General features: G+C 40.4%; 1 long non-coding RNA gene across 1 annotated transcript in view; it reads right to left on the bottom strand.

Annotated features, from left to right (window-relative positions):
• Nucleotides 1–18352, bottom strand: part of LOC138488998 (uncharacterized) — an 83373-nt gene extending 65021 nt beyond the window's left edge. The window contains exons 1-2 of the long non-coding RNA XR_011274741.1: nt 18019–18352; nt 2540–2714 (exon numbers count right to left, since the gene is read on the bottom strand). This is a non-coding gene — a long non-coding RNA (uncharacterized lncRNA). The remainder of the gene's footprint in view (nt 1–2539; nt 2715–18018) is intronic.
• Nucleotides 18353–19287: the final 935 nt, after the last annotated feature.

Raw genomic sequence — 19287 nt, 5'->3', positions numbered from 1 at the left:
TTAAACAAATTTGCCAGTCAAATTCCCTAATAAACACTACCCTCCCTACTTGCAAGCTTGAAATCATAATGACTATATAAATCTTGCTGGTGTCACATTCACCTTCTGGTAATGAACAACCTCCTATGTTAAGAGCTTTGTTTTTCTTTGGCCTCTAACTTTAGCCCCATGGTGTAATCAATATATATTGCTTAGCTGTAGCCCATAAGGGGGGCAGGGAGCTTCAGTAGGTATTTCCGTCCTCTAAAGAATTATGGTGAAGAGAAGCAGATGTATACCTCGTTGGGCCCACCCCCTCGCCTCTGTCATACTGGAAGAACAACAATAAGGCAATATGCCTGACACCAGGTATCATCCCAATACCTCATTGATCAAATGAGAGACGTTATGCACTCAGACAACTGTATTGACTGTACGCTCAAACTGAATCGATAGAAGGAAGTCTACAGACATCAATGGGGCTAGGAGAACAAAAAGTGGAATCTGACAGATGTAAAGTAAAGTCATAAAGAGAAGACATTAGAGTGCACTGAAATGATACACAAATACTTAAAGAAGAATATGTGACTGAAGTAACAAAGTGAAATTATATGTGAATAAGAAGAAACTATATACACTGAGAAGTTAAGTAAGAAGAGATGTAGATTTTTATATGCTGAAACGCAAGGTAGATGAGAAACAGAAGTAGGAACTATAACGTGAGTAAAGCAGCCATCTTGAGAAAACGGATGTCGGCTTTGTGTAATGGTAAGTGAGAAGTCTCAGGTGTAAAAGCAAGAGGAAATATTGAGGCTGAGTACCACAAAAGGAAATACACCAAACACATGCTTATAAAGATTCACAGATCTTTATTCGACTGCACAGTTTACAAAGAACAAAATCAGATAGCTATCTGGCCCTCAGTACATCACAGTGAATACCGGCCCTTCAGTGTGAGAAGTGAGAGGTACTGGACATTTGGACATTCGTTCATTTATACAACTTTAGCAATAATGTCCAGCCCCTCTGCAAGTTAATAATCCATGGTCTAGAGTTTGTGCCGAGTTCACTTATGGCTTATACGACAATATGCACACGGATTACATTTGGTTTACATACATACAAGTTACAATGGCGACACTGTATTCCCAGGTTTATCAGTAAGCCTTAGCACATGTCTCTTCACAATGCATTTCAGCCAGTGTCCATGTTGGACATTTACTTTACATTGTTTTGAAGTATGTTCGCGGATGAGGTTTATTGGTGCAGACAATCCTAAGACCACAAGTCAGGCATGGGACAAGGTCTCTTTACCCAGTCTAAACATTCGGCCCGCGGACAGCCTAAATATTAACTAAGGTGCAAGGGTCGGGAAGGCTCGGTTACAAGTTGGAAACACAGTCCACCATTTTAGAACACAGAGTTACATTTGAACAGAAATCGAAATGGGGCATGATCCCAAAATGGCGGCAAAGTCGGACTAAAACCGGAACATTTGAAACGTGGTTTTCTTTGCAGTGTGACTGGGCTTTGGCCAATTTATATCAGAAAGGAGGTACATATTGATTTCCCGTTTAACAAAGGAGAAAACCCAAGGCTGCAGAGCTGACAGGTGCTGGAATACAAGTTTGTGCTGAACAAATAATATTTGTTTGACTCAGGATCAAGGATTCCATTGCCCGAAGCACCTACAGAGCACAAAATGAGTAAAATAGGATAAGCAATGTACGTGTGACATATATCTCTTAAATTAAGTAAGGGAGTGAAAATTTGCAAGTGCCAAATATTGTACAATCAAAGATGCAGAAAGCATATGCAAGACAGAACAACCAAGTCTCCAGAGGGCAAGGAGAGTAATAACACCCAATATATTTGAATCAAATAGCACTAAAACGATGGACAGAATGGCCAAATTCATGGCCTCCTCACACGTGGTGTAAGACCAGACGACAAGGCCTATTCATTGAACTCCAGACGAAGATAGCAATATACCTTCACTCCCATTAAAGTTCCAGGGGAAAAGAAAACAGTCAGCAAGGTCAACTACAAAGAAGAAGAAGCCTTGGCTTACGGTCTAACTGATGAGAGATTGTAGGCTAAATAGCCAGGGGGGCAGTTGTCTGAGGTTGTTCCTCGCACTTGTGTTTCGTTTTGCTCATGTGCTGCTAACGAGCCGAATATCCAAGATTGGCAGAGAATGCTAACCATTCATGAGAACCTATGTAATGGTGAATTGTTGCAGAAGCCAATCCACTGTAGTTATCCTGCTTTTATCTGTATTTGACATAGTTAGAGGTCGTGCAATACGTGCCTACCAGGTAAGGGGCAGCCAATGATTTTACTAACACCCATGCAGACTATAGGTATATATGTTTCCTTAACCAATCAATACCCCAATAGGTTTTTACTATTTGTTGTGTAGAATGATGTTTTAGCTGACACATCTCGAGGTATAAAACCTTTTGTATAATTGAAATGTGTTGAGAGTGTGTAACATGCAATTTTCTTTGTTCACCAGGTTTCCCTCCTTTATTGAGCTGATAATAAAGTAGTATTTTACCATATTTGTTGAGTCTGCCCAGTTATTTTTGCCAGAGATCAGTTATTGTGGTATACCCATCCAGCACTTGGAACGCTGTAGGTGCTACTGCACATTTTGGTAGCGGTGCAGACGGTTCAATCCAGACCCTCAGATTCTTGATGTTCCACCAGCAGCCGGAAGACCACAGAGTTTCCTGTGGAGAGCGAAAGAAAAACACTTGTAAGAAGAGAAGATTATCAGGTACCTCTTTGAAGAAATTCCTGTCCGAACTCAACAGGCACCCAGCAGACCAAAGGCAAAGTGATCGATTGGGGGAGAGTCGATAACAGAAGGGCTCGAACTGAACAACAGACATAACCAGAAACTTCAAAAGTGACAAATAAAAGGTAAGGGATTGTATTGCATGCATATATAGTGGGGAACGTAACAGGATTTGGTCAAGTAGAGATACCTCATTTCCTTTTCTCAAGTGGAAAGAAGGGACCGCATCACACTCCGGAACAAAATCTTTTTTAAGGGATTCCTGTGGTTAGACCAAAGAAGGGGGCATGGCACACTCCAAAAGGGAGCAAAAAAGAGATGACATACTTTAACTAAAGACAGTAAGGAAGATGATTGTAGAAATTGTTGTGCACATTTGTTTGGGGCTGTGAAAATTTTAGTGTAAAAAGTTACTTGTTTTGTACCAGTTGTGATAATATAAGTTGTAGGTTGGAACTATAAAACAATCGCAATCATTTGACTGCTTATCAGATCCTAAAACAAGTGACTGGCACCAATCAAAGGAGGGAAGCAATGCAGAAAAAAGTAGGGTAAAGTAAGATTCTTAGTTTGTCAATAATAAATGCAGATAGTAAGAATCGATAGAACCATAAACAAAGAAGTAAAAAGAATATTATTTTATACACTTGGACATTTATTAGAGAATATTTTGGAGAAATGGACGGCGATTGATGTTTATTGCCCGAATTGATTGTTGCGATGTAAATAATTAAAGTAATAACAGAATAAAAGAACTGGTAAGCATTGACAGTAAAACACAACTTGTCATTATGTGGCACACTCCCCTTCTATACATATGCAAAACATTACTGAGATGCACACCCACGATCAGGAAATACCATGCCAAGTGGGTAAAAGGTACGGCTGACAAAATGTTCATACCTTTGCCTCCAGAAGGTTTGTTATCAAGAACAGTATTGCAACACATGGCAACACACTTACATGCTGCATACTCAGAGAAGAAGTTACAGAAAAAGTTAGCTATTTCAGAGCTATGGAAAATGTATCAGAGCAAGAAAGAAGACCAAGCCGAGCAGTGGATGCATAAACAGCATAAAGGGGAAGTGCCAGCACCCTCAGATCCTCCTTCTCCTCCTGAATACCATAGCCCTAGTGAAGACAAACAGGGATTAATCCTCTAAAAAGGAGTTAAAACAGCAGCAGGGTATGTTAATTTGACATATGCACCCCAGCTTGTAGTAGTTAAGATAATATAGAAGAAAGCAAGTATATGTCTGCACTCAATGAACATAAAGAACGTGATGAAAGAAGGGACAGAGAGATAGCGATAGAGGAAGAAGCCAAGTGACAAAAAGAAGAATACGACAGAGCTAGTGGAGTGACAATAGTACAGAACGAGTGGATGGGCACACATATACTACTCAAATTAGACAGAAAGGGTATTGATAATGTCAAAGAAAGAGTAGAAAGAGAGGAACAGGAAAGAAAGGAAAAGGAGCGAGAAAGGGCATACAAAGAGGAAAAGGTAAAAGAGAGGAAGGGAAAGGAAGAATGAAGAAGATATGAGGAATAGAAAAAAGAGAAGAAACGTGAAGAAATAGAAGCACAGAGATTGAACAAACACAGGTTGCAAAGAAGGTGAGAGGCAGAAAATAATTAGAAATGAGAAGGATCAGGGACAAAGGGATGACGAAAAAAGATCACATTGTTAATAGATGTGTAATACCAGTTCACGAACAAGAACAATGGGAAGAAGAGAGAAGGTCACTACAGCCCCACAGGGAGCTGCACGAGATACCAAGAATAAAGACATGGGCTCATGAATATGAGGCAGACGGCATAGGGAAAAGGATTGGGGACCTATATAGGCAAATGGGGAGAAAGATGGTTACAAGACCAGAGGGAGACAAGAGATGTAGGTGGATATGATTGTAGAGAAGGATTTACACAATTCCTGTTATTAGAGAAACAGGGAGCATGACCACAATATATACCGTGACCACACATGGATAAAGAAAACGTGAAATGTAAATTACCTAGTTTGACTGCAGGTGCAGGAAAATGGATTCATGAGTTCGAAAGAATGACAGCGGGAATGACGTTAGCAGTGGGTGACGTAAAAGGCCTATTTGCAGCTATTCTAGGGGAGAGAGCTGACGACATTTGGAGACGAGCAGGATATGCGAGTGTGACAGGACAAAACAAGACAGATGATGGAGCACCATTTAATCCTTGTAGAGCAGATATATGGAGAGCACTGAGAGCACAAAATCCTGACACATCAGACATGGGTGTGACCATGACCAGGAAAATGGGGGCGGATGATGATCCTGTTGCTTTTATTCAGGATATTCAAGAATGTTGGCGTCTTGAGACGAGGGAACCATGGGATTCATCTGTAACATTATTTTATCATATTTTATGTCAGGTTCTGCCTGGGCCAGTGCAAAGACAGATGTAAAAAGAGTGAAGCCATGGGCAGAAATAAAGTTGACTATCGTACATCATTGTCGATTATTGCAAGTAAAGACTAAGTAAAAAGCAGAGTATAGAAAGCCAGAGGAAGCAAAGAAATTGTCAAAATTTGCCATAGAAGGAGCAGTACTGATGAGCAGTGAAAGTGTGGTCACACAAGAGTTACAGCCTACACAGCCAAGCAATGTAGGGTACCCTATGGATAAGGGCGAGCAGCATTTTTGATCACAAGGTAGAGGAAATTGACCTAGAGGACAAGGAGGCAGATTTAAAAACCTTTAAGAGGGAGGAGGATTTAATGGAGGACAGCCACAGCAGTGCTGGAATTGTGGGAGGACAGGTCATATGGCCTGCATGTGTAGAAGTAGAGGTGGCATGCAGCCGAAGTGGCAAGCTCCAAAGGGGGGAATAGGCTATTCTCCAGAGTATAGTACAGAACCACAGGAATATTATGGCCAAGATCATACGCAGTATCAGACATATGCACCACAAATACAGCAAACACAGCTGATCCCTCTGCAATCACAATCACAAGGGCAACCACAGCAAATGTCGATGCAAACGCAACATGTACAGACACAACAGCAACAGTACACTCTGATGCAACAGTGCCACAATGGAAGGTGAATACAGGAGTCCCACAAGCATCCACACCCAGTATAGGGAATGTGACAGTTCTGGGAGGGGATCCTTTTACAGGTACATGGAGGAATTTATATCCACAATAGGAAAGCCCACAGAGAGACTTGATGTGTTCAGTAGTATCAGTGACACCAGGCCCACAAGAGGGTCAGGATGACGATAGGAGGAGAACCATTTTCGTTCCTTGTGAACACAGGAGCAACCCACTCCTATGTTCGAGAGGGAAATTAGCCAATGTCTGGGATCACCATGAATGCACAGGGCTTCTCTGGGGCTATGAGGTTGGTTCCTTCTACTGACAAATTACCAATTTCAATAGGAGAACGTGACATGGCTATGCTACTATTGTAAATGCGGGAGACCCCAGTTAATATATTAGGATGTGACCTGATGACAAAACTCAAAATGATGATATATTTCACTGACAAAGGGAAACACTACATGAATGTAAGAGAATTTATATTTACATTAACATGCCAAAATCCATTATAAGGGTTTTCTTTAGTCCCAGAAATATTTTTGTATGGAGTAAATATTTTGTTGACACTGCTTTCTGCATTGATAAGTAAATTGTTGACATTTTTGTTTAGGCCATAAATACCTAAGAATAACGAAGAAGGACAGGTTATCCCCATGGAATTAGAGGTAGCAGTGGAAAAAGAAGAAAGGGTGGTTGTACTTGGAACAGATGATGAGGGAAGAGAATGGAGGACAGTAATAGCTGTTGACGAAGGATACAAACTAACACATTTGACAGTTGAGAGGTTGTTCAGAGAAGAGCATTCAGACGGTGAAATTGGATTTTTCAGAAGTCTCCGTTATTGTATTAAAGTTGAAAATAGAGAAATACGACAGACAATGGCATTGGTATAAAAGAAACCGCCATTTTTCCAGGAATATTTAGAAAAGGTGCCAAGCACCATATAGACCAGCTGTCCATATGACGTGGGTCTATTGAGTGGAACAGGAGCAGTTAAAATAAAGCTTAAACCAGGAGAAATTTGCCATGAGCAAAGCAGTACCCCATGTCCAAAGCAGCAGATGAAGGTATATTTGAAACCATTTTCATTTGAATACAGCAGGGAAAATTACTACCATCAGAATCCCCACATAGCACGGCTGTGTACCCAGTGAAGAAATCAACAGGAGGGTTATGGGGATGTGTTCAGGATCTATGCCCCCTAAACAATATTGTTGAAACAGAGTTTCCAGAGGTTCTGAATCCAGCTACGATAATATGTAACATCCTAGCTAATGCCAAATATTTTACAGTTATAGATTTAAAAAACACTTTATTTTCAATTCCCCTTCATGAGGACTCACAAGATTTGACTTTGTTTTCATATATAAATCAGTGCTGGAAACTTAAAGATTACTTCAGTCCCCATCCATCTTTAAAAGGGTCCTTCAGATGGACCTAGGTAACATACAACTTGAGAGCACAATAATTATGTACGCAGATGACATATTAGTGTGCAGTGATACAGAAGAAAGATGCAGAGAAGATTCAGTTCGAGTAATGACAATACTAGCAGAAAAAAGATACAATGTAGATAAAGAAAAACTAGAATACTGCCAGGAACGGGTCTTTTATATATGACAGCTATTATCTCAAGAGGGGAGAAAAGTGACACCCGAGAGAGCGGAAGCAATTATGGAAACTCTAAAACCTGAGATAGTGAGGGAAATGCAACCATTTTTAGGCATATGTAATTATTGTAGGGCCTGTGTATTTGATTACAGTACATATATTCAACCACTTTTAAATGGACTCAAGGAAGCACAGCTAGGCAAAAGTTAGATTACATGGACAGGTGAGATGATTGAAAGAATCGAAGACACCAATAGGACATGGACATAAACCATTAGCCTACTATAGTTGCATTTTTAGACCCAGTAATGAAAGGGCTTTTCCTTGGTGAACAAGCGTTAGCTGCCACTGCTTTTGTGATTGAAAAATCTGCAAGTATTACAATGAGATGCTCAATGACATTATTCATCGAGCATCCTTATTCGCCATTTTGGGGAAACCCAAAAGCACACTGACTATACAAAGAGCGTAAGTGTAGGAAGTGATTATTTCAAACCCAGCGATCAAAATTGATAGATATAGAGTAGTGAATCCAGTGACATTCATAGCAGAACCAGCATAGAAGGAGGACTATATACATGACTGCACAACGTATACTGGGTTTTATGAAAATATTCCCCATGTTAGATAAAATTCTCTCGGAGGTGGGAAATCATATCCATTGATAATTTTTCAGTAAATTAATCAAACGACAGGAGAAAGGCCTATGGGATTGGCAGTATTGAAGTTAAAAAAGTATGGTAAATTTGAAGTAGTGACAACTGCAAGATTACCTTCTCGTTTATCAGCAAAGGCTCCAAAATAAGTGATGCTTATCGCCGCACACCAGAGGTATGAGGAAGTGAAAATGTACTCTAACTCCGCCTATGAAACATCAACCTTACACGCAGGATTGTCACGCTGGAAAAGGTGGGGTTTCCTCTGCGCAGACAGCACACGAGTGAAACATGCACCGTCATTGGACAAGCTCATTATGGTGGCTATCACCATGGTTAAATGCACAGCACTAAGAGGGCAGGCATGATTTCACGCAGTAACACATCAACAGACGTTGAGGCAAAAAGAGTAGCCTATTTTCCAAATATTTCAGATTTTGAAGTAGAAGATGTTAAGCAAATGTCGGAACAATGTATGATAGTGAAGGAAGGCTTTAATATGTTATCCATTTTACAGTTAATTGAGCTCCACTGGAAGAACAGGATTTATGGCAAAGACAAGGATATTCTTTATAGTTCACCAAGGCGATATGGAGACAATATAGTACTTTAAATCCAGTCATGCCTCTAGCATTATTGAGAGTCTGCCGGATCAGATTCACTATCCTGTGCATACAAGCAGAGAGAGTCTTGCTGCCATGAACACAGAAGACTGTTTTTTACAAAATGCACAGTTTATTGTAAACTGCATCATCTTTTGGAAATTCAAAGCAGGGCATACATTGTGAAAAGTGAGAGGAGCAACATGCCAATGGTTCCTTTCAGCATCTGCATATAGATTATGTGGGTATGTTGCAAATGTGCAATTGCTATAGATATATGTTAGTAGTATGTTCCTTTCCCAGATGGTTTTAGGCAGGTCCATGCATTCACTTCAATGCTACATGTGCTGCCGAGCTTCTCGTCCGAGAGGTGTTTCCTAGAAAAGGTGTGTGCGAAGTCATGTGGTCTGATAATGGGCGGCATTTTGTAAATGAGTTGTTCACACAGATAGTTGTTCTAGTAGGCATGAAGCACACTTTTTATTCTGTCTATCAGCCATAGGTGAATGGTATATGTGAGTTTTTAAACAGACTTCTTAAAGAGAGGATAGCTAAGATTAAGATGACTTTGAAGAAGGGAACGCTACATTGCCTAACCCTTGCCATGTTTGCTTTGAGAAACCAACCTAGCTCAGATCACTATCTGACTCCTCATGAGTTGGTGACTGGACACCGCGTGAGAGTACCCTTGCTCCTCCCACTGATGCCCATATTGTAGCAAAAACATTAGGGGATGAGAGGCATGATTAATTGACAAATATAACTGATAGTGTTTCTTTAATTTCTTATCAGATAAGAAAATCAGAGGGAGGGCTCGAAGAAGATTGAAGAATACACCCAACCAATTGAACCTTAGACTTGCTGAAGCCACCTAGTTTGCACCATGGTGACCAGGTTCTTGTTAAGAATTGCATGCACACTTGGAATAAGCCCTGTTTTGAAGGACTGTACCTAGTAGAGGGGTCACTCCCACTGCCTAAAAGATGCAAGGAAGGAGAGCATGGCTGCATCTGAAAGACGTACAGCTTTACAAAGGAGACACCTTTAGCCCTCCTGCACCCACTGAAAGTAAAGCAAGAGAAGACGCTCTGTGCATCAAGAACAGATCGGCTACCAAGAGCCAACAAAGATCAGATGAAGTAAAAACTAGTTGAACTGCCAAATTGTCCCCATGTTTAAAGGGAAACAAACAAATTTTACAGTGTTCATAGAACTATTTGTTTTAGGCTAAAGATACAATGCCTTGAAGACAGAACACAAAGACCACACACGACACTTTATGTTGCCTATAACATTGTATACATTTCTTCATGCTGTTTTTGTTTACATACTTCGATCTTATCCAGCTCTAGTGAGACAAAACATTGACACTGTCACCTTTTTCGAAAATCCTAAAAACAGTCCTGTTATTCGCAGGATCATCATTGCAATAATATTACAATTTCTGTTACAAAAAAATGTGGTTTATAAAAGTGAATGATTGAATTAAAGAACATGGGAATCTTCCATTATGTTAGATACACATTGCTAGCAAGAAGGTTGCTTACTGCACAGGATACAATTTGACACATTCATTCTTTTGCAATACTTCTTGTAGCTACATTTTGTACAATGTGTTCTCTTTGTTTCCTTATGCTTATAGCATTTTGTGAAGTAATGTGTTATCATGTAATCGAAGTATCCAGCAATACGACATATCTATCCCTAACAAAAGTACAAGTAATATTTTCCCTGAGATTTCCAAACAAATTAACCGATTTAAGAGGGAAGCTGGAGAAGATTATCAGGATACAAACACATACCTTGATAATTCAGCCCATTTAAAAAATCACATTTGGTACCAGTACATTAGTGAGGTGGGGAGGAGAATGTCAGATGAGAGCTGCTCTGTATGTTCTCTCATCCCTTATGCCATGAGTACAGTCAGCACATGTATAGCAAGATAAATATCTATACATGAGGCAAAGTGTCTCAGCCATCTAGCAGGATGCGTGACAAGAGGACAATTTGAAGGGAAATGGGCAACCCTACGATGGATATCAAAGAGAGCATTCCATATAAAGATGCTTACATAAAGACATAGAGGATGGAAAAGGACCCAAATTGGAAGAGCAGAATGCTCCTGTACTCATTTAGTGGTCTGACTGGAGGAGAGATAAGGATAGTTGAACAGAAGAGACTGAATTGTGCAGACACATGGGAAAACAAGATTTGGCATGATGCTGGAAAAAAAAACCTTAGCTATTGGTATATGGACAAGTATCCACAAGTGCAGGATGGGAAGCAGGAATGTTGGGAGGCAGTGCACACTTATTGATGACAGCACCAGTGAAGGTACTGCAAATAGTGAATGATAAATGTCTTAAGGACTGAGCCAAGTATGCAAAGTTATCAACATGGGTTGAAGATGAAGCAAGACCTGCATCCATACTGTGCATGAAAAATGTGGCACTGTGTTTCAGAAACATGGGTCTGACCAAAGTTGGAGAAAATAAAGGATTCAAGCCACTCATCAATGTTCCAGGAATGACAGGAGGAACTGCCATGCTGATGGACAATCATTGGGCCTGTGGATCCAAAGCTTAAATTGAGCTACCTAAATATTGGGGGGGGGGGTGTTCTATAGTAAGAATACATGTTCTTGTATTGGTGATCTCTCAGAGTGCCCTCAACACAGACAGATTTCCGAAAATGGAAACACACCAAAGGAAGAAGAGGTCGCTCAACCTCACCAGACAGAAGAGAGAGAAATACTTTTTGGTAAAATCATTAGAAGCCTATCATGACATCCCAGATGAGCACAAATGGTTCGAAAGGATGGAAGTGATATCTGCAGCCATATACCTGCCAGAATTTCAAGCTGCAGCAAACACCAAGTGGTTACAAATCACCATATGGCAGCTGCTAAGCACAACAATACAATGTTTTAATGTGATTAAAGCAGAATTGAGGGTGATCACTATCATGACCCTCCAGAACAGGTATGTCCAAGACTTAATTACAGCAAAGGAAGGAGGTAAGTGAGCAAAAATTGGCCCTTCTTGCTGTACATACAAACCTGCACACGATGGAGAAAATGGAACCCTGAAAGAAGCAATAACTATGCTGTCAACTCTGAACACAAAAATGGTAGAAGAAGTAGATGAGACCGAAGATCAGTACTGATTTTCATTTCTATTCCCATGGGTTCCAACCTGGATGGCAAATGCCTTCAAAATGTTAGGAGCAAAACTAGTGCTACTGTTGCTGGAATTCTGCCTTATAAAAATCTTCATAGGACAATGCAAGAAGACAGGAAAGAAAGCTATTGGGATCATGATAATGATCAATGTGAATGCTGTAACTGATGAGCACACACAAAATGAGAACACCACCCGTGAGCACCTAAACAATAACCCTCTGGCACTTACAGGAAACATGTTCTGCTATGCCAAGGACCATAAGAACTATGTGTGATGTTGGGTGTTCTGTTCACCGACTAGGGAGTGCTGCTATATGACCTGGAGCGCAGATGAGCACATAAAGAATTCAGGTGACCTGAGGGGGTGACAAAGATATGGATCCCAAAGAAACCAATCTGTGAAGAAAAGGTGAATGAAATTGAGGAGGTGGTTGAGGACTCGACCAGAGGGGGGAATGTAGAGAAGCAGATGTATAAGTCATTAGACCCCACCCCCTCACCTCCATCATTCTGGGAGAACAACAAGAAGGCAATATGCTTGACACCAGGTATCATCACAATACCTCATCAGATATGAGAGATGCCATGCACTCAGACAACCGTATCGAATGTACCCTCGAACTGAAGCGGTAGACGGAAGTCTGCAGACATTCATTGAGCTAAAAGAACTATAATTGAAGTCTGACAGATGTAAATTGCTTTCAAAAAGAGAAGACATGAGGGTGCACTGAATCGATACACGAATACTGAAAGAAGAAAATGTGACTGAATTAACAAAATGAACATATATGTGAATATGAAGAAATGATATACACTGAGAAGATAAGTAACAAGAGATGTAGTAGATGTATATACACAGAAACACAATGTAGATGAGACACATAGAAGCTTGCTAAAGGAGGAAATATAATGCAAGTAAAGCAGCCATGTGGAGAAAATGGACATCGGCTTTCCGTAATAGTAAGTGAGAAGCCTCAATAAGAAAAAACAAGGTTTCAGAGCTGATGGGCACTGGCATAAAAGTTTGTGCAGAACAAAGAATATTTGTTTGGCTCAGGATCAAGGATGCTGCAGCAAGAAGCAACTGCAGAGCAGAAAAGCAGTCATAGAGAATAAGCCATGTACACAGGACATATTTCTTTTAGGTTAAGCAAAGGACTTAACATTTGAGAGTGACAAGTATTGTACAATCAAAGATTCAGAAAGCATATGCAAGACCGAGTAACCAAGTCTCCAGAGGCTGAGGAGAGTAATATCACCCACGATAATTGAATCAAATAGCACTAAATCGAAGGACAGAATGGAAAAAATCATGCTCTCCTCACACATGGTGTAATACCAGAAGACAAAGCCTATTCATAAAGCTCCAGACGAAGATAGCAATGTACCTTCACTCCCTTTAAATTTCCAGAGGAAGAGAACAGTCAGCAAGATCAACTACAAAGAAGAAGCATTGGCTTAAAGCCTAGCTGATGAGAGATGGTAGGCTAATTAGCCAGGTGGGCAGCTGTCTGACGTTGTTTCACACACCTGGGTTTTGTTTTGCTTACGTGCTGCTAACAAACCGAATGTCCAAGGTTGCAGGAGAATGCTAACCAATAATGGGGGCTTATGTAATGGTGGACTATACATTGTTGAAGAAGCCATTCCACGGCTGCTAGTCTGCTATTATCTGTATGTTATGTAGTTAGAGATGGTTCAAGACGTGCCAACCAGATATGGGGCAACCAACAATGTTACTAACACGTATGCAGACTACAGGTATATATGTTCCCTTAACCAATCCCTCCGCCCAACAGGTTTTTACTATTTGCCACATATGATGATATCATAGCTGACATACATCGAGGTATAAAGCCTGTAATTGAAATGCGGTGAGTGTGAGCTGCGATTTGTTTTGCTCACCAGGTTTTCCTACTTTATTGAGCTGATAATAAAGAAGTATGTTGCCACATTCGTTGTGTCTGTCTGGTTATTTGGCACTGAGATCAGTTAGTGTGGTAATACCACCCAACACTTGGAAAGCTGCAGGTGCTACTGCACAATGGCCCTGAAGCAAGCCTAAAGCCACATTACACACATAAGGTCAAATAAAACCTGTGACAGTCCGTTCTCGGTGTCTGCAGTGCCTTTGTATTTTGGCAACATTTGAAACACAGATTATCAACAAAGCAAACAGTTGGAGACCGTTCTTAAAATGTTGATGGGAGCTTTGTCAAGGTGTTATGTTGTCCAATGGAGACGATGGCATTTAGGTAGAAAACTCTGAGAGTGAAACAGCAGGCCTGGTAATAGTGGGTGAGGCTTTCAACTTCTGTTTTGCCAATAATAGCCAGCTAACTTTACAATGTATTAATTAAGCTTTAAAGACTTGATCCGATGGCCGTACTGGGTGTTATGGGTCTTTGAAGATGGAGTGAAATGCCTAAATGCATTGAAGGCATTTAACAAGGTACGAGTGTCATGAACCACCAATTCCGGCCCTTCTGGATTTTGTGGTCCATGATGCACCGCGACATGAGGTCAGTGTTTCTAGACTTTACGCGCAACGCTCTGCTTCCTAGAAAACAGGCACGCCCCTTTGGCTCTGCGCGTCTCAACGCGCAGTTGGAGTTATTAGACATGTGTTTTGAGTCCGTGTATCGTACTATTTTTCCATTTCCTTACCCCCCATTTTTTCCTTCCTGGAACAATCTCCTGATTCCTGCATTTCTTCCGCTAGCCTTTCTCCCCTCATCCCAGATTCTGTCTTGTGCTTGGTGCCGCGGTCTTCCGGGCTCTCACTGAGCATAGGACGCCTGCCCCTCCTCCTTCCTGGATCCCGTCGCTGAGCATTCCTGGATACTGAACGCTATCCTGCTTAAGGCAGTCGGCTTACCTCACGCTGGAACCCGAAGACTCGCGCCCCTACATGTACAAGTCTCGAACAGTGAGGAAGAAGGGAAGCGCCCCCAAGAAGACCACAAGCAAGGAAAAACAGGTGAGAAAGAATGAAGCTTGTGACAACGAGAGGCCATAACACCCAGTATGAGCCATGGCCCATGTCTATAAAGCTATCATAATCTTACTGGCTCTATCAGGAGGAAGGAAACAGTGTTAAAAGACCATACATCTTTGGTCCAAGAAAGACCTTAATATGTCTATAAAACAGGTGGATTGGTGTTCTCTAGTTATTGGCAGTAGTGCCCACTCCACTTTTTTTATATTATCATGAGAATGTGCAGGCTTGTTGCTGGTATATAATTGTGCAAGTGTCGTCAAGGGGAATTGTCTGAGGGTATTTAGGCACTGAACTGTTGATAGTACATGCATTTGCCTTTTGTAGTCTTGATTGAAGTCTGCAGTGTTGACAATATGCTGGGAATGTGGAATTCAGAACAATCTGCCGTTTCATATAGGCCTCAAATTGTCTAATGAGAATGATTCAAGAACGTTTCAAGTGTTATAATTGTATTGCAGTTTTTTGAATTCTGCGAGTAAAACAGTAGAGACAGCCCAGATGTAGTTTATTTGCAAACCTCTACTTAGTGTTGCATTTAAATGAAAACACACACAAGCACTGCACATTACATGGAACGTTAGAATATGGCACACTATTTAGCCATATTCCGGGTGGATTTCATTTTGCTGTTTCTAATAAGGAGTATATAATACACATGGCCTTTGTAATTCCCCTTTCATACAGTTTGGGAGCCTTTAGAACATGAAATAGTTTCACCACAACGATTAACTCTTTGCACTCTGCCAGGAATGATGTCCTCTCCTGATGTTGACACATCCATTGTATTTCTCCATGAGCAAATCTTGCCGATATCATATGGAAGCGTGGGGTCTGCTCAGCTGATGAACAGTAACTACTGGCATGTTATGCCAGGAATATTTATACAAAACCTTTGAGTTTTACAAGTTGACATTGATCGAATACATTCTTCGTGTATTGGGCTGTGTTCATGTAAATATATGTAGTGACGATGATATATTGATGACTATTTGGCAAGGCGCCATATTAAAAAGGTATTTCGCATGTAGTGTGTGTGCCATTGAAGTTGTATATGTTTCAGTGGGGCATTCTTCTTCATTTCACTACAGTAGGAGCTCATCGTATTTCTATTTCTCTGCAAGGAACAATCGTTCTGCATTTCGAGGGCATTCAGAACATATGATAACTTCGTGGAGCTGAAAGCAAGGGAACATGGCTGTGCAGAAACTCCAAGAGCTGCGCGTCGCAGCCTATCCGACTCGCAAAAGAGTACTGGGCGGAGGAAAGGATGCTGAACACCGGAAATGCCCAGTCAGCATTTTAAACTGCCATGAGCTAACTCCTGAACCATTGCCAAGTTAATAGACAATGAAAGATAATGAGCTTGAAATTGGGTGTTAAATTGCATGTGTGGTTCTCTCCCTCTTTCTTGAAGTTTAACTGTTTCCTGTTGGAGGACTATATGTTTCTATTCTTCTCACATTTACAATATATATATATATATATATATATATATATTTTTTTTTTTTTTTTAAATCATTCCACGGGAAATGTCAAACAAATTGATATTTAATGAGATGTGACTGCGCGGAAGCATGATCACATAATTAATAATATTTTCAAAAGGCTCTGTTTTGGAGTTATTCTGCAATATTTCACATTGGGGTAAAAAAAGATGTGCCTTGCCAATATAGCATTTGGAGTAGACCGAATGTAGCAGGCAGCTCTTGCATGTACTTTTTAGATATGTACATGTCAAACTCTTGAATTCATATGCCAAAGCACCCTGCTAATAGTGGAAATGCTCGCAGAAGTTGTCTCCTCTTTTTCAACAGAGCAAAATATGAACAAAATATGTTTAGCTGACAATAGTATTCTCAGCCTGTAAACCTCCCCACTGATCGTTAAAACCCTTTGAAAATCGCGAATAATACCTAAGGTCTTTACCTGAATTTCCTAAGGGAAAAAAAAAAGATCAAAATATGAAGTGAAGGTAGGTTTATCCTCATTAGTATAATTGTAGGATCATTCCTTTACTTTCCTTTTAGACTAATGAGCTGCATTAAACCTGATTCATTTTCATAAGCCTCTTGGCTCTGAATGCAAAGGACAGTCCTTTTTGAAAACAATATATTAAGAAAAAGGGATGCTGCCTGCATTAAGTGCACATATTTCATTAGACCTGGGTTAATACAGCTGGCGTCTAGCTTAATTAATCCTTGTTGTGCAACAAAGAATATCCCTTCCCCTCCTGATTTTTTTTCTTCAACACTAATATGCTAATTATTTTTGCCAATAGCTGCTCTTTACAACTTCGATATGGCAAAGTAGGATGTGCAATGAATCTTATCGGCTTCCGTACATGTATGTTCTTACGATTTCTGCCCTACTGCAGAAATTGCGAGGCTTTTTTAAAAGCTGTTCAGGTGCAGAATACAGATATTCTGCTGCAGGAAAAACAGATACATTTTTAATGAAACAAAAACCTCAAAGCACACACTCAATATTAGTCACTTTACTAATTAAAAATGCATATTGCTCCGTGCTGCCTCGTGTTTTACATTATTTAAGCCAGATTGTATAAGGTTACCCCAGCACACACGGATGTTTGAGGCTGAATAAGACACTATTGTCGTGTTGCCTATACATCTCCTTTGAGTGATTAAAGTAAATTATTCCAGTGCAAACAAAAAAAAATGAATAGGTGCTTTCTTAAGGGTGAGGTTGTTTATGCGTTGTATGTGCGTGCATGTTCACCTCCACACAATTGCAGAATACACAACACTGTCGTATTATATTCGTTCTGCTATTTCACATACTTTCCCATCCATTGCTCAACGAAGTCAATCATAATATTTTTAAAACAGAAACACAGTGTTTAATCATGTTACTTGAATGGGAAAAATGCTGTTTCCAAACTCGCTTTTGAGCCATTGTGAAAGACCAGATGGTAAATATAAACGCGGTTTAATGTATAATAACACAAAATGTCCCTTAACACTAACATCTGGGCTTGCCAAATAAACAATTGGTCTTCCATAAGTTCACTTTCAAACTTTATAAGTTATTATGAGTCATCTATTAAATCTATTTAAAAATAAAAAAAAAAGGCCATACAAGCAGTTACCTGGAAACAAGGCTGGCCGCCCATTATCCTTGGAACCCAGTTGGCGGCCACCGCAACGCAGCGCATTCAAGATGGAGTGAAAGTGCGAATGGTAAGCAACGCCATGCCTGCGTGCAAGTCCGCGTTTTTCCCCAAGTGCCAAATCCAGCTTTACTAAGCAAAAATAGCTCAAATGAAAAGTTAAATGAAGCAATCACTCCAAATGGCATTGTTTCTAATTTGCGAGGCAAGTTTTATGGATCATGTATGGACGGGTAGAAGGCGTGTAGCAGCGTGCATTAGGCAGCATATGCCTCGCCCGTAGAGCAAATCAAAGCAAGGCCCTGTCGGGCTGTGCTCAGTTCTTCAAATGCCGCTCAGCACATTTTGTAAGCAGCAAGTAAAGGCGAGAAATGACATGGCAAAGTACCGAGTGGGCAGCTATTCTTAATCAGGCTTCTGCAGCGTGAACTCGCTCGGAGCAGCGCCTCTCAATGCGCCCCCGACATGTTTCACTAGAGCTCAGTACCTTCGCTACCTGGGCTAAAGGCCAGATGTGCTCTTGCAGCTGCACCTACCTATGGGGTTTGACTTGAAACCACACACAGATATCGAAATGAAACACAGGACATGCATTTTTAAATGTAAATAGCTCATAACGTCTAGGAAGCACACAGGGAAAACAACACGACCATAACATGTTCGAATCACAGCAAACAGGTTATTCTTCTTCCAGTCCTGTACAACACAGTCTTCGTGATAAAGCAGCATCATATATAACATCAGAAAACGGATAGGACTAAAGCAAAACATATATGTTTACAATTCTGCTATAAACCCATTTCTTTCTGCACCTTATCTAGAATTACCAAATGACAAACATTAACATATGAATATGTTATTTTTCCTGGCCTATATCCTGTATTAAAATGTAAAATAATGTATAAAATGTGCTTACTACATCAAAGGGTATGAAATGCTTCCAACATATATGACGAAAGATGGGAATTATTTGTACTTTAAAGTTTGGATGTCTTTTTTCCACTGAAATAATTGGAGGTCATGTTAGTTTTCACCATGTTTATTTACTATGACAAAGCACATATACATTGGCTTTTCAGCGAGAGCTTTGTTTGTGCTATTTTATAGTATTTACATGGACTGCTCTGGAAAGTCTATCCCAGGATCCTGTAAAGTTTTGAAAAATAGCGTTTATGGTTCTATTCTTAATCCACAGCAAAGCACAGTGCCCCGAGAGTTTGTTTTTGGGTTTCAAAGACTTAGCCAATT

Source organism: Ambystoma mexicanum, chromosome 9, assembly GCF_040938575.1.
Source record: "Ambystoma mexicanum isolate Mex_15411 chromosome 9, UKY_AmexF1_1, whole genome shotgun sequence".
NCBI classification, from domain to species: domain Eukaryota; kingdom Metazoa; phylum Chordata; class Amphibia; order Caudata; family Ambystomatidae; genus Ambystoma; species Ambystoma mexicanum.
Note: the sequence above shows the minus strand (reverse complement) of the source record. Positions and strands in the feature narration are given on the sequence as shown.